Raw genomic sequence first — 17,852 nt, forward strand, 5'->3', positions numbered from 1 at the left:
TCTGATCTGGGCCTGAGTTTTTTCACCAAACTGTACCCCATGCAATTCTGCATTCCCAACCAGTCTCCTCTGCGTGGTCCTGCACTGATTGGGGGGACATACCAGCTGTCCTTGCTGTGTCCCAGTGTTCTCCTGGTGGGCACGTCTCCCCCACCACCCGTGCTCCAAACACTTCCCATGGGACAGGCCCTGCGCCAGTCCCTTGCGATGACTCACCAGCCTCTGAGTGGCTCCCGTTTTTCAGTTGTTCTGGCTCCTCGCTCCTGTGTGGGTCCATGGGAACGCTATTAGTGGTCTTACTGTCCTGGGGACCACCAAGGCCCTCTTCTCCCCTGCTGCCTCCAAGTAACTCCATCCAAAGGGCACAGATGCAGCTTCTGCTGGCTCCTACTCCATGCACTTAGCAGCTCGAGCCTTAAAGCAGCCGCAGCCCGAAATGCTCAGAGCAGCTTTTTCTTTCTCTCATCATAGTTTCTCCCACCTTCATGAACTCCGTAGATCTCTCCTCCTCTTCCCCTGAGCTCCAGCAGCCCCAGTTTGGCTGATGTTACGTTTTTATAGTTGTAAATTTGGTTGATTTGTGGGAGAGAGTAACACCGCACTGTCTATTCCGCCATCTTGATTGGATCCCCTGCCTGCCACTTTCTGCCACAAGTAGAAGCAGCCTGAGTCCCATGTCAGATGCAGCTGTCCCAGAATCATAAGCCAAATAAACCTCTGTTGCTTATAAATTACACAGTCTCAGGTATTCTGTTATAGCAACACAATAATTGACTAATACATAGGCATAAAGATATAAGATTACTGCAATACAGCACTAAAAAGAACCTTAAATATTACCTGGAATTTTAGGTGAGCTATAGTGAGCTGGACCTGGCTCACAGTGGCTCATAAGAGTCAATTGTTATTTAGGAATTTTGCAAGCTGATTGGTAAACACAGCCATTATTAAAATTATATAAACTTAGAAGTAAATAAATTATTTTAAAAACAAAGGTAATAAATACTCAAAAGTCATTAATTCCCAATTATTTTAGAATGTGTTACTATTATGTGCTCTTGAAGTTATTTTTATCTATTGTAACTATGGTAGAAACACTGCTACTGCACATCTCATCCCAACTCTGTTCAATGATGTCACATTGGCAGCTTGAAATCAGCTACGGTGTGAGCATTTATGCCAAGTAAATCAGCAAATTCTACAAGCCTTGATTTATTATTTGTTGATTGCTTACACCTGGGTTGGCAAATGTTTTCTATAAAGGGCCACATAGCAAATATTTTAGGTGTTGCAGGCCATGTAATCTGTTACAACTACTCAATTCTGCCATTGTTGCATGAAAGCAGCCAAAGACAGTACATATGTAAGTGAAGGGTCATGGCAGGATTTCACACATGGTGACATGGTTTGTCCTGAGGGTCTTAATTTGCCAAATCCTGAACTAGACTTAAGAAAGTGTATTAGTTGCTTGGACACCATAAAAAATATCAATGACTTGGTGGTGCAAACCACAGAAATTTATTTTCTCACAGTTCTAGAAGCTGGAAAGTCTAAGATGAAAATCCGCAGGGTTTGGTTTCTGGTGAGGACTCTCTTTCTGGCTTGCAGATGGCCACCTTCTCACTGTGTCCTCACATGGCAGAGAGAAAAAGAGAGAGGAGAGAAAAAGGGACAGAGGAGTGAGAGAGACAGACAGAGAGAGAAAGACAGAGAGAGATTGGAGAGGAGGTGGGAGAGGAGAGGACGGGAAGAGAGAGAGAGAGCAAGCTCTTTGGTGCCTCTTCTCATAAGGATACTAATCCTATTGTTTCAGGGCCCCACCCTTATGACCTCATTTAACCTTAACTACCTCCCTATAGACCCTATCTCCAAATATATTCATATCAGGGATTAAGCTTCCAACATATAAATTTTTAGGGAACACAATTTAGTTCATAACAGAAAGTGATAGACAAAATGTTACTGAAGCAGCTTAAACTTAAAAGTGTGTCATGTCTGTGGCCATCACATTGTAAAAAACTGTTCTTCCAGTATTTGAAAGCTATTATCTAATTCGGCAAAGAACTCAGTCACGTCTTTAAAGAACAAATTAAGTTCCAGCATACATCCTCATGGTTTCATTCTCATCTTGGTCATTATCATAGATTAAAATATGAACGAACATACCTCTTAGAACTATACTCATTCATCAGTTGCAATCATAGTTTGGCTATCAATACGAAATTTTGACAAAAGTCAATGAAAGCATTTTATGAGAATCAATTGACTACATGAAATTTCAAATAAAGAGTATTGTATTTTGAGTTATTTGTAAATTTTGTGCTACACACCCTTCATAGTGTGAATACATGTGTATGTGTGTGTGTGTGTGTGTGTATTGGAGGGTGGGGGAGCCAGTTGTTGAACAATTGCCAGCACACCACTTTCACAACTCTCTTATTTTATAAAGAAAATGTATCAGAGAGTTGCACACTGTCAGCTCCCCTGGTGGATGGCTTTTGGTTTTGCCTGCATGGTAGGTATCTTTTCTCAGTTCTACTGGTAGGATACCTGCCTTTTCTTTAGAAACTATCCCCTCTTACATTCCAAGTGGTCTTGGTTAACAAGTGCGGATTATGTTTTCTCTTTTGACTTTTTCATCGTGACTAAGAGGCAAAGACAACAATATCTCTTTTACTCCTTTTCAAGGAAATCGAGGTTTATAACATGCAAGGGACTTGCTTGAGTCCACATGAGAAGTGAGTAGTGGGTCTGAGCGTTGAACCCAGCCCTTCTGATTCTTTCCTTCTTACCTGCCTCAGTCACCACTTCCTCTCGGCTCTCCTGTGACATGCCTGATTGTCCTGCCTGCCTCACTTTGACACTCTTCTCTGTGCTTTCTGCTCTACACAACACTCACACCTTGCTCCTGCCCAACTTCCAGCCACAGCGTTGGCCCTCCCAGTCCTCCATCTCATCACTTTCTCCCCACTCTCCCCACTCCCTGCTCCACATGGAGACAAGGTGATGATGCTGAAGGACCAAGCTGCAAGGTCATTTCTACCAGGCCCTGCGCTGTGAGGCTGGACTTCGCTCTATCACATGTATAGCAGCCGCAGCAGCCTCTGCCTTCTCAGCTCCACAGCACGATGAAGCACATAACAGACAGGAGGAGCCAAATCAAAGATGACCATTTTCTGATTTTACAGATGTTGCCCTTATTTTTATGACTCCCCCCAACCAAAACATGTAAGAAACTCAGTTCTAAATGAGAGGCTTTATTCGAGAAATCTGTGTTTGAGTAAATCACTTAGGGGGTGAAGTAAATGTGATCCTCACTACCCAGCAACTAGGCATGCATTAAGAGAGGAGAAAGGGCCAGAAAGTCTCCAGACACCCACACAATGACTGCTCTTGGGCTGACAAATTCTCAACTTGCCTAGATTTCTCCACTCCTCTAATTTACTGACTTTCTTATTCATTCACCATACATTCAGTAAACTAATATTTGTCATTTAAAGGTTACACATATACTTATTTGTTTCACACACAGTTCGCTGAACAAATTATTATTAAAACTTATTTATGTGACACTACTGATATTTCACATTTATAAGATTTATTTCCATGAGGGAGAACTGGTGAGTAGACAGGTTTAAAGAAGAAAGGAAGGGGACAAAACACAAGGGCAAGAAGGCAGAAAGCATGAAAAGAAATGAGAAAGAAAATCAATATTTCTTCAGCTAGCATGTCCCAAGAACTGCAGGAGGCAGTGACAAGGGTTCAAGCCCTCAGTGTGCAGCCTAATAGCTAGATGACTTGAGACCAGCTCAGATTCTCTATAAAGCTTAGTCTCTTAGCTATAAAGCAAAAATAAAGAAAATGACTACTTTTCAGAAATGCAGTAAAGATTAAATGAGACAATGCATATAAAAAGTGTTTTGTAAACTGTGATACAGTAAACAAATGGCAAGTGTGGTTTTTATTATCTGTAGTTCCTTTCTCTCACATTAGCTTGAAATTCAAGGGCATAAACCATTGCTATAATCTCCTTTGTATACACTGGACATTTGAATGTGGTTGACTGATTTGACTGGTGGAAACATCAGACCCAGCTCAATCTGAGGAAAGATAAAATTAGCTAAAGAGACAGGGCCAGCTTTGCATTTAGACAAATACTGCTGTGCCTTCTAGAAGAATCAGAAGGCCCCCATCAGCATAAATAACTACCTCTACTTCCTGGTTCCAGCATAAATTTTCATTATATATTTATCTCTTTGGGTAAAATCTCTGATCCTTTTTAAATGAAAATATTGTTGCTAGGTTATCTTATCCATCATTTATTTTCAATCATTTGCAAGTCAGATCTATGAAGGATCAGGAAAACAATCTTGGTGGATGTGGGACGCAAGGACACTTGCTATTCTAGGACAAAAAAGATCGAATGCCCACTGGGAAGGTTGATAACAGGAGAACAAGCTGTCTACTTCACAATTTTGCATTCAGCTAGTTTCTATCCCTCATTTCCCTGCATTTTAGTGATAGTCTCTACTTTAGAGTATGAATATTTCTGGAAATTTCTTGAATTAAGCCATATTTCTCATTTGTGTAAGATATAAACTGCAATTCAAGTTTTTTTAATAAGAATGAATATTCGCAAGTTCCCCAGTCAGGAGACACCTATTTTTTAAAAAAAAATTTATGCAATACCAATTGAAGTGAGAAAAGTGCCTGAGGTTTTCAGTAGAGCTGTGGGTATATGTTGAAAACTTCAGACCTGTCACTATTAAAATGTTCTCACTAAGCTGAATGCACATTTTAGAACTCTTTTCTGCTCAAACCCTGTAAAAGTTAAAACTTGAATCTATTTCTTTAAGAAAGACTCTGCCCATTTGTCACATGTATATTCATTTGTTACTATTTTCAACTGATATAGTTTTTTCTTAAGCAAATCAATGTTTCTTTGTAATTACACACCTAGCAGGAAACACAAGAAACAAAGTCCAATATGAAGTTACCTGATTGCCAGACTTGACAGAGTGTTCCTTTTTAAGATATATATATGTTTAAAAAATATATATGTATACAAGAAAGAATATAATGGGTCTGATAAAGTGATTAAGACCCTAGAATCAGACAAACTGGTTTCAAATTCCTGTTTGTATTAGCTATTTCGGGCTAAAGAAATTTTTAAAACTTTCTATGTCTCAGTTTCTTCATCTGTAAAAAAGATATAATAACATTAATTCATAGACTTATTGTGAAGTTTACATGAGATAATTCACATAAAACAATTTATATAGTATAATTTATACCTGTATTATTCATAAACTTTAGCTGTTATTATTATTATTGTTATCATTATTGGAATGGAAAAGAGCTTTGAGAGGAATGCCTCACAAAACGTGACAAAAATATCTTCCAAAATAGCTACTTAACTCCTTCAGTCATGTGAAGAGAAGAGGGAAAAAATATCTCTACCATATCTTAAAATTTAAAAACCATATTTCAAATTGACAGGCTCAATCAAGTACTCCTCCAACTAGTCAGGCTGGAACAAAAGAAGAATGTTAAACGTAAGTTAAAAACCGGAGTCACACCAACTACAACATTTTCTAAAAATTTTTTTTTCTTTTAAAACTGCTAAAAAGTTTTATGTGTTGATAATTATGGGAATCTCATAGATCTGATTGTCTCACACCATAACATCTAAAAATTAACCAATATGTTTTCCAATCTTGTTAGAGGTAATATATGTCTTTGTGGTATGCTGAAAAGACCACAGGAGGATTGCTGGTAGTGCTTGCTTTCATAAATCCGATATTTTTTAAAAGAGTTTATGCACTTATAAATAAGGCTACCTCAAACTAGCATAAGAGCACTAGCTAGAGACCACCCACCTGACGTCTTGTTTTAAAAAGCAATCCATTTCAGAATAATCTACTAGGAATATAGACCTACAAGGTACTTGGAGATTCTCTGAAATGAAATCTCTCCCTCTAAATCTAAAACCTCAGGAATTTAGTAGAGGTCAAACTCTATGATTTGATGGTTGAACTCAAAATGGAACTTTTTCAGCAAATCTTCACAGACTATTCTGATCAATAGATTACTTGAGAACATATGAAATACCAAAGTTCAATGTCTAATAAAACAAATGCTACAATTCAAATGAGAAACATACAGAGCGCAGTAAAGCCGAGAAAACTGAGTCTGTCTTGCCTTCCCCCTTATCCAATCACTGACTTAGGTTACTTTTATCTCCAGAGTAATTCTAACTTTCCCCTGCTTTCCCTCACCTTCACCACTGCCCTTTCTCTGTCCCTTGAGCATTTCTCACCTGGGCTGAGATGTAATGACGTATGAGGATACAGGGAGAAAGATCAACTTTACTTTCTGTCCCCTTCCACCAAAGTCTTGTCCTGCCATTCATCTAAAATGCAAATCTGAACCTATGATCCCCAGCTTAACATCCTCAAATGGCTCTGAGAGCCTGCCAACAGCCAAGGTCATCATCTCCCACCTTCCACCCCCCACCCCTCCTACACAATGTGCCTTGTAGGCGATACTGAATATCTCTGATACTCAGAACATGCCCTGTCGACTCACACCTCTCCTCTGTGTCTTGGCACATATGATTCCCTCTGCCTGAGATGTCTGTATAGAAACTCCTACTCACTGATCTTTCAAATTTTAACTCATATTATCTATCTCCTTTTCTTGTCTGCTCTTTCATCTCTGCTTTCATTTTACTTTGAATATACCCATGAGAGCTGCTCGTCTTATTGTTTTGTACAGGCACTTGTTTGCCAGTCTGCATCAGTGCTGTGCTGTAAAGTCATCCAATCTTTTGCTTGTTTGCGTGTTTGTTTTATTGGTTATGCATATTCATGAGATACAAAGCTGATCGTCACCCCTCATGCCCATGATGTGAGGGCCAGATGCATACTGTCAGCATACCCATTGCCACAAATTGCATTTGTACCCCGTGTCCCCCACCCAACTATCCCTACCTCCCTCCCCCACTTCACTGTGTAGCCCAAGGAATGTTCTCTCCCTCTGCAAGTCCAACGCACCATTATGGTCTTTCTTTCCTTCCTTCTTTCTCTCTTAGCTCCCATATGTGAGTGAGGACATGCAGTATTTATCAGTCTGTGCTTTGCTTATTTCACTAAATGTAAGTTTCTCCAGGCCCATCCATGTTGTTGCAAAAGGAGAATTTCATTCTTTTTTCATGGCAAAGTAGTATTCCATGGTGTATATATACCACAGTTTCCTTATCCAATCATCCATTGATGGACATTTAGATTGGTTCCGTGTTTTGGCTATTGTAAACAGAGCTGTGATAAACATGGGAGTGCAGATATCCCTTTGGCATAATGATTTCAATTCCTCTGGGTATATACCCAGAAGTGGGATTGCTGGATTGCATGGAAGATCTATCTGTAGTTGTTTGAGAAACTTCCATACTGTTTTCCATAGTGGTTGTACTAATTCACAGTCCCACCAACAGTGTAGGAGTGTTCCCTTCTTTCCACACCTTCACCAGCATTTGTTATTCACTGTCTTTTTGATTATAGTCAGTCTAACTGGGGTGAGGTGGTATCTCAATGCAGTTTTAACTTGCATTTCCCTGATGACTAGTGATGTTGAGCATTTTTTCATGTATCTGTTGGCCATTTATATGTCTATGTCTTCCTGTGAAAAATGTCTATTCAGCTCCTTTGCCCATTTTTAATTGGGTTATTTGTCTTTTTACTGTATAATTGCTTGAGTTCCTTGTATATTATGGATATTAATACCTTGTCAGATACATAGTTAGCAAAAATTTTCTCCCACTCTGTAGGTTATCATTTCACTCTGTTTCCTTTTCTGTGCAGAAGCTTTTTAGTTTGATATAGTCCCATTTGTTTATTTTTTCTGTTTTCTGCTTATGTTTTGGCCTCATGTTCATAAAGTGAGTGCCCAGACCCAGTTGCAGAAGTGTTTCACCTATATTTTCCCTTAGTAATGTTACAGTTTTGGGTCTTATACTTAAGTCTTAATCCATTTTGAGTTGATTTTAGTGTATGGTGACAGATGCATATCCAGTTTCATTCTTCTGCATATGGATATCCAGTTTTCCCAGCACCACTCATTGAAGAGGCAGTCTTTTCCCCAGTGTAGATTTTTGTTGCCTTCATCCAATATCAGATGGCTATAAACCTGAGGGGTGATTTCTGGGTTCTCAATTCTACTCCACTGGTCTGATTGTCTATTTTTATACCAGTACCATACTGTTTTGGTTATGATAGCTCTGTAGTATAATTTGAAGTCAGGTAGTGTTATGCCTCTGGCTTTATTTATTTATTATTTCTAAATAGCTTTGGCTATTTAGGGTCTTTTGTTGTTCCATATGAAGAATAAGATTTTTTTTCCATTTCTGGGAAGAATGTCATTGGTATTTTGATGGGGATTGCATTGAATCTGTACATCACTTTGGGTAGTACAGACATTTTCACAATGTTAATTCTTCTGGTCCAAGAGCATAGAATATCTTTCCATCTTTTTGTGTCTTCTTTAATTTCTTTCAGAAGTGGTTTGTAGTTCTCATTGTAGAGGTCTTTCACATCCTCGGTTAAATTGATTGCTAGATGATATTTTTTCCATGATAATTGTAAATGGGCTTATTTGTTTTATTTCTCTTTCTGTTAGTTCATTATTTGAGTATATAAATGCAACTGATTTGCAGGCATTTATTTTGTATCCTGCAATGTTACTGAAGTTATTAACCAGCTTTAGGAGTTTTTTGATAGAGTCTTTAGGTTTTTTCATATGTAGTATCATGTTATCTGCAAATAGGGAAAGTTTGACTTTATCTTTTCCAATCTGGATTCCCTTTATTTCTTTACCTTGCCTGATTGCTCTGGCTAGTACTTCTAGTACTATGTTAGATAGAAATGGTGAGAGTGGGCATCCTTGTCTTGTTCCTGTTCTTAAGGGAAAGACCATCAGTTTATCCCCATTCAGAATAATACTGGTAGTGGGCTTGTCATAAATGGCTTTTATTTTGAGATATTTTCCTTCTATACCTAATTTGTTGAGAGTCTTTATCATGAAAGGATGTTGAATTTTGTCAAATGCTTTTTCAGCATATATTGAGATAATCATATAGTCTTTGTCCTTGAGTTTGTTGATGTGACATATCACATTTACTGACTTTCATATGTTGAGCCATCCTTGCATCCCTGGGATGAATCTACTTGATTGTAGTGTATAATTTTTTTAATATGTTGCTGTATTATGATCACTAATATTTTGTTGAGGATTTTTGCATCTAGGTTCATCAAGGATATTGGCCTGTAATTTTCTTTTTTTGTTGTGTCTTTGTGTGGTTTTGGTATCAGAGTTACGTTGGCCTCATAGAATGAGTTGGGAGAGTATTTTCTGTTTCAATTGTTTGGAATAGCTTGAGGAGAATTGGTATTAACTCCTCTTTAAAAGTTTGATAGAATTCAGCTGTAAAGCCATCTGGACCTGGACTTCTCCTTGTTGGAAGATTGCTAATTACTGCTTCAATCTCCTTGCTTGTTATTGGTCTGTTCAGGTTTTCTGTCTCTTCTTGGTTCAGTCTTGGTAGTTTGTATACATCTAGAAACTTATCCATATCTTCAGGATTTTTTCGTATTTGTTGCCATACAGTTGTTTATAATAGTTTCTAATGATTCTTTGTATTTCTGTGTATCAGTTGTAATGTCTCCCTTTTCATTTCTGATTTTTGTTATTTGGGTATTCTCTCCATTTTTTTTTTTTTTTTTTTTTTTTTTTTTACCTAGCTAATGATTTGTCTATTTTATTTATCTTTTCAAAAACCAACGTTTTGTTTTGTTGATCTTTTCTATGGTTTTTTGGGTCTCTATTTCATTTAGTTCCACTCTGATCTTTATTTCTTTCTGTCCACTACCTTTAGGTTTGGATTGTTGTTGTTTCTGAAGTTCTTTGAGGTGTAGTGTTATGTTGTTTATTTGAAGCCTTTTCGTTCTTTTGATGCAAGCGTTTATTGCAATAAATCTGTCTCTTAGTACTGCTTTTGCAGTATCCCACAGGTTTTGGTAAGATGTATCTTTATTTTCATTAGTTTCTAGAAATTTTTTGATTTCCTGTTTAATTTCTTCTTGGACTCATAAGTCACTCAGGAGCCTACTATTTGCTTTCCATGTATTTGTATAGTTTCCAGAGTTTTGCTTATTATTAATTTCTGATTTTAGTCCATTGTGGTCTGAAAAGATACTTGGAATGATATTAATTTTTTAAAATTTGCTGAGGCTACATTTGTGACCTAATATGTGGTCTATCCTGGAGAATCTTCCATGAGCTGATGAGAGAAAGTATATTCTTCAGTTGTTGGGTGAAATGTTCTGTATATATCTGCCAGGTCCAGTTGGTCTAACATGTAGTTTAAATCCTGTTTCTTTGTTGATTTGTTGCCTGGAAGATCTGTCCCATACTGAGAGAGGGGTGTTCAGGTCACCCACTATTTATTGTATTAGGGCATATTTCTTTCTTGGCTCACCTTGGGAGCTGCTGGGCTATGTGTACTTCCTTTCCCCCCGGGGCCTTAGACTGGACCCTGGTGCCACAAGGGTCTGGTCTTGGCTCACCTTGATGGCTGCTCTAAAGTCATCCAATCTTGATGTCATGCTTTTCTTGTGTACAGTGCTTGGCCAAAGAAACTCAAGGAAGGAAAGAGCAAACAAAAGAGGGAAGAGAGGCATGGAAGGAGGAAACAAGGGAGGTTAGGAGGGAAACTATGCTCATGAAATTAGGTGATTATTTGTTCATCAAAGGCAGCTTCTTGGACTAAGAAAGTAGATAGATAAATGGGTGGATAGATGGATGGACGGACGGACGGACAGACAGACAGACAGACAGACAGACAGACAGACAGACAGACAGACAGATAGACAGACAGACAGACAGACAGACAGACAGACAGACAGACAGACAGACAGACAGACAGACAGACAGACAGACAGACAGACAGACAGACAGACAGACAGACAGACAGACAGACAGACAGACAGACAGACAGACAGACAGACAGACAGACAGACAGACAGACAGACAGACAGACAGACAGACAGACAGACAGACAGACAGACAGACAGACAGACAGACAGACAGACAGACAGACAGACAGACAGATAGATAGATAGATAGATAGATAGATAGATAGATAGATAGATAGATAGATAGATAGAAAGTAGATAATATGCATTGTGAAAAGTCCTGAAACAACCTTGATTACCAGGTTTCTAGACTAAAAGTCACTTTATTGACCTTTCAGAATTTATCGGTAAAAACCTCTAAAACTTTAAACATGATCTTTTCTGGATAGAGAGAAAAAGAACATATTTCAGAAAAACAAGTCACAGAAAAAAAGCTCCAAAGGGCTTGGGAATGGCAACAAAACTGATCTCTGGTTGAATCAAAGTAAACAAAGTTTTAAATTTTTAACTACATATATAATCTGATAAAGTGCTTATCTCACTTTGATTGAAGAGTATTATTTATCACACATATCTTTGTCCTCTTCAGACAGAATTTGGGACAGAAATGATAGATGCATCTTTCACAAGCCTAGAATGGTTGTAGATGCATCATTCTGTGTTGAGAAACTAGCCTGGTTTTGTGAAGGAAGATTGTCTGTTAATAGAAAAAGGATTATGCCCTTCTATTCTATTGTATTGAATTTGTCCTATTATTAGGATCTGATTTGGCGGAATGGTAAAAACATGTTACATATCTTATAATCCTCTTTCATAAAATTGTGTTTACCATAAAGAAATCGTCCTAAGCATTTTAGCCAACCTTGAATTCTGAGTTAAAGTCATTACTCTGAACCTTAAAATTTAACTTTAGATGTTTCACAGATATATGGTAGGAGAAGATTACAAAGATTTAAACTATGTTTCTAAAGATTTAAATATTCAGTTCAAATCTATAAATATGGTGCCTGTCCTTAAGAAGCTTACAACCTAGAAGTAGAGATAAGGTATATACATAAGTCACAGTAATGCAAGAAAAAAGCAGAATCTGAATTATATTAGAGATATAAATAAATATGGTATAGGACCACAGAAAACAAAGCAATAAATTCTACCTGGAAAGATCATAATAGTGTGTAAAATGTATGTGGAAGAAGACTATGATGCATTACCTAAAATTTCATGACCTGATTTAGATGCCAAAACAACAAGCTCTTTGTGTCTAGTTCTCCACTGAGATATTTCCTCCATATATTTGGTCTGGGTGTAAGTTGGCATTTTGGCTGGCTAAAATCAATGCAGACTGCTCCATACATCACTCTGCCTTTCCTATCTGGGGAAGTTTTAGATAGCCATGGGAGCTTCAGTTTTATAACAAGAAAATGGGGGAAACATCTGGGCCATACCCTGAATACATCTCATCTTGTCTGATCTCAGAAGCTAAGCAGGGTTGGGCCTGGTTAGTACTTAAATGGGAGACTTAGGGAATGTTTGCCCTAGGAGAGATGGGGCAGAGGAGAGGAGGATGACAATCATAGCTTATTTATAGACTACCTGGCCTGTGGACTGATTTTATAATATATTTAACAAAACAAGAGTCAGACTTTCAGAAGTGTTTTCCAAAGACACTTAACTGCAATTCTGGACAAGTGGTAATGGTGAAATCCCAATAGACTCTTTCAAGAGTAGATATGGGCACAAGCAGAGAGGCTTTAGCCATGAAGTTTTAAAAAAAAGAAAAAGAAAAAATGTAGCCTGGAATTTGTAAGAATGCTGTTCTGTGCCTTTCTACATAGAACCCAGAAGCTATGGGGTCTCAACATTGCACAGAATATTGGAAGCTGTAGGCACTCCTTAAATATGGACCGTGGTGTTTTCAAGGAGGGAAGGAAATAGCAGTAATTTGTCACCTAGTGAATGCTACATAGCTAAAGAAGACTAGGCTAGATGCCACACTGAGGCTCCAGCTGACTGATGGTTCCATGGAAAGCTGTGCTCTGGGGATGCTGAGAAATTACTGTGATGCTCTTTGGAGATTGCTGGTTACAATACTCAGGCCCCAGGGCTCAAGCCTTATTTTGTAGACATATGTTGATTAGTTGTGGGACATCAGCCCGTCTCAGAGTCAGGCAGACCTGGTTGAAATCTCATTTCTAGCATCAATTAGCCTCAGCTACTTTAAACTTCCTGAATCTCAACTATACTTCCTCAACTATAAAATGGAGATAACAATAACCTCCTTGAAGGACTGTTGTCAAAATTAAATGAGATATAGTTACATAAATAAATATAAATAAGTAAATATACATAAATATTACATAAATAAATCTTGGCTAGAAAGAAAAGGATTCATTAAGGGAAAGCTAATCTTATCATTGGCATTGTTGTTTTATAAACACGCTAATAGCTATTAGTAATAAAATAATTGCATTTACTCATACTGGCATTTTTAACTCAAAAAGCACAAATTTTTAGACCTGAGAGTTAATCTTTCAATTACCTCACCTAATCTTTTATTTTACAAATTAAGAAAATATGGCCCAGAACAGTTAAAAGTTCCACAAAATCATACAGGTAATTGGTGGAAGAGCCAGAGTAAGAACTCGAGGAATCTATTGTTCTTTCTATTCCCAGTTTGTGCCTCTTATTCTGAAAGATAAATCAGCTTTTAGTGTATCTTTTCACACTTGGAAACCATGAATTTTTGTGGACAAAATAAACCCAGGCCCCCATGTGGCTCAGGCTCAACCCAAAGTCACATTCAGAGCAGCACAGCCAATAACTTAAAGTAATTTTAATAAAAGAATTGCAGTCTTTACTTGCATATCAAATAAAATTTAAGTGACTTAATTTATAACCCACAGCAATAATATACAAATCATTTACTCCTCTTTCATTTTTTTGCACGGCAATTATTCTGCATTTTCACTTCCACCAATCCAGAAAGGCTTCTAATGTTATTACAGAACTTCTCCAGCACTCTGCCCTTCCGTGCTTTTACCTCTCTCTTTCACTTCCTTGTTTCCCGTATTTCACTGACTATCACTTCCTGAGCAGGAGGAGACCGCCTCTTGGCTCCTGTGGGGTGGCTGGGGTGCCCTTTGCTTTGCTCTCCTGATACATCCTCCCTCATGACTGCCTTGCTCATGAGACATTCTTGTGAGGACTTTCTGGTGAATTCCTCACCTCATTACAATTTCAAATTTTAACTGTTACATAAAACTAGAAGTTTCACCTTATGTTACTGAAAAAAATTGCTTCAAATATAGTAACTAGAAAACTAAACATTTTGTGCTACCTTTGAGACTTTAGCAATAGAGTGCAATTACCCACATACAGTTCATAAAAGAAAATCTCTGAAAAGGTGGTCTTCTTCACTTGAATTTACTTCTTTGGAAGAAATCCACAAGGACTAGTGAGGGAGGAAGGCAGCCACTTGGGTAAATCAATCAAATTGTAAATCAATGGGTTTAGCAGTGTTGCAGCTACATGATCCCTACATCTTGGTTCTTATGTTATTTATGGAACTTTAAAAATAATGCTTACAAACCATGTGTTAAGTATATCGATATTAAAACAGAGCAATACTAATTCACAATAGATGAATTATAAGGAATAGGATATTATATTCAGATACAAATAAAAGGATCTGAGGAAGCTTTTTCTCTTTTAGTCCAAATCTAAGAAGTTTATTCCATTGCCAGGCAGCTGGAGGGTAAGATACAGAGAAGCAGGTGAAGAATCGAACTAGCCTCTTTAGGGGTGCTCCTTTTAATCAGATATATAGATATTCACACCTATTATTGGATCCATAATTGTAGTTTCTTTCTTTTTTATTTTATTTTATTTTTTTGTCTTTTTTCATGACCGGTAAGGGGATCGCAACCCTTGGCTTGGTGTCGTCCACACCGCGCTCAGCCAGTGAGCGCACCAGCCAGTCCTATATAGGATCCGAACCCGTGGCGGGAGCGTCGCTGCACTCCCAGTGCCACACTCTCCTGAGTGCACCACCGGGTCGGCCCCATAATTGTAGTTTCTCATTGAAGTTTTATCTTCCACTTACACTCTCACTTTAGACCAAAACTCATGGCCTAAACTGGCCAAAACTCTTGGCCAAGTCCCTGTGACTAGCATACACAATAATATCTAGCCCTCTTCTACACCAACAAAGTTTTCAAAGTCCTATTTACATTTATTAAAAGATGAATATATTAGAAAAGAAACTTAATAAGTAGATTAATGAAAGATCTGCCTTATAACTTTTATAAACAATGGAATGCAATGTTTCTCCTTAGGAATATTTAAGTGCTGTTCAGTTTTTCAAGTGGATAAAAACACTGCCCATGTGTATTGAACTAATAAGTTACAGTGCCCAGTTTTACATCCATTAACTTTTCAGCAAGCCCAGTGAAATTACATCAACTCTGATGAAGGAGCTGTGGGTTGAAAAGTTGTATTCCCTGCAAATATTTTCCTCTACCTAAAATATTTACATTTATGTTCGTACTTGTGAATGCCCTGGATTACTTAGAAAATCAATAACGTTAGCTATTAACAATGATTTTTTACCTTGTAAACAACTATTTCACTAAATGATAATCATGTCATTACTAAGTACTATATGCATGTAATTACTAGTACTCAGGATTCTAACTTGAAGCAAAAAACTTATCCCTGACTTATTTTATAGGCTCTAAAAGAAGAAGAAAACAGAGTCAAAGCAAGTGGGAGAAAAACTATGAAAGGAAAAAGAAAAATAGACAATGAAACTGATGCTAGGCCTTCTGACCTACTAATGGATTCTTGAAGAAAGACTTTGAGGAGATTAATTGGAAAGGAAAATGTAGTGGAGCCCTGCGCTGTTAACTTGTTGAATAGTCTCTTTGTAGAGTAATCAGAGCTATTCTCTCAGTAAATGTGTTGCCAAAAGTCAACAGCACTAATATGTATTCAACCATTCCCCAGAACAATTTATAGTTGTTCAAGAACAGTCTCCCTCCTCTTCCATGGACTTTACCCCTCATCCTTCCTCCACTGTCCTGCTTCCTTATGAACACAGCCCATTGAAGCTCAAAGACAAAAATGTCTTAATCAGGAGTAGTGATGGGATTTTGAAGCCGAAGCAAGATGGCAAACAAAATGAAAACGTCATATCATCTGTTACATTGACATGTTCAAGCCCAGTGCTTCTTGACCACAGTGGGAGATGTTATATATGCACTAGTATTTGAAATCACCAAGTTACTGATGTGAATTAATAGACATAGAAATTAAATATTTGTGAGTTCTGGAATTTCTACTTTGGTGGTTTCTTTTTTTATCTTACTGATGAATTAATTTTTCATAAGGAAAAAAGTAGATGGATAAACTATCTATAATAAATCTACATCGATTTTGCACCCTAGTAGGAATGATGCCAAAAATAGATAAACTATCTGTAATAAATCTACCTCCATTTTGCACCCTAGTAAGAAGGTTGCCAAAAAACTTCTGTGAATAAAAGCACAACAATTATATTTACTATATCAAAGACAAAGTGATAATGAAGAACAAATGGAAGTGAAATTGGCAAGAATAATAATAATAAGATAAAATCTATAAATTCTCTAGTGTAATGTTTACAATAAAATGAGGTTTATTATGTGCTGACTAAGGGCAATGGAATACCTTGTTATCAGAGTGATCTTCCTGCCTGTACAAATAGAAAGCATAAAATGCAACTGTGTAAAGTACTGGAAAGCAATCAACAGCAAGTTAAAACTGGAGGGGGGTAATCAACCCTTGAGAGAGAGAGACCAGACTAGGTGAGATAATATTTGATCACATTTTCCCTAAGGGCATGCCCCAGCCTAGGACAGAAATAAAGATCAGGAGAAAGCTGCACTTTTATACCCTGGGAAGTCAGAAGACACTTGTAGGGGCAGCCAGAGCCACTGTAAATTGATGAATCCATGGTGAGGAATACTGAAATCTGTGTAGAAACTCCCTTTCAATCTTTGATTGACTCCAGAACAGCCCATCGTGACACAAGACTCCAAAGAACACAGTGGGATTTTCAACAGCTGAGCACAATCATGTCATCTACAAATATAGACTAATTTATTTCTTTCTCTCAAATGTGTATTCCATTTATTTCCTCTTCTCACCTTATTGCAGTGGCTAGAATTACCATTACTTTGTTAAGTAAAAGTGGTGAAGGTACACATCCTTGCTTTCATCCTGATCTTAGAGGGAAAGCATTCAGTGCATTCATCATTAAGTATGATGCTAGTTATAGGTTTCTCTAGATGCCATTTACCAGTATGTGGAAGTTCCCCCTTCTATTCCTAGTTTGCTGAGAGTCTTTATTATGAAAGTTTGTTGGATATTGTCAAGTACTTCTTCTGCATTAATTGATATATTAATATGATTTGTCTTTTTTAAATTTGTTGATAGGATAGACTATATTGATTAATTTTCTAATATTAACCTATCTTGAATTCCTGGAATAAATCCCACTTGTTCACGGTATATAGTTCTTTTTATTCATTGCTAGATTTGTTTGGGGGTTTTGGGGGGGGGCGGGAGTCATCTTTTTGTTTTTACTGTATTAATTTTAGTTTATTTTGGTAAGAACATTTAACATGAGATGAAACCCCTTATAAATTTTTAAATATACAATACAGTGTCATTGACTATAGGTACAATGTTGGATAGCAGATCTCTAGGACTTACTCATCTTGCTTAACTGATATTTTATGTCCCTTGATTAGTAACTTCCTAACCCCTGGCAACCACCATTCCACTTTCATCTGGGATGAATCATGCAGCATTTTTCTTTCTGTGACTGGCTTACTTCACTTAGCG

Source organism: Galeopterus variegatus, unplaced genomic scaffold, assembly GCF_000696425.1.
Source record: "Galeopterus variegatus unplaced genomic scaffold, G_variegatus-3.0.2 Scaffold96, whole genome shotgun sequence".
NCBI lineage: Eukaryota > Metazoa > Chordata > Mammalia > Dermoptera > Cynocephalidae > Galeopterus > Galeopterus variegatus.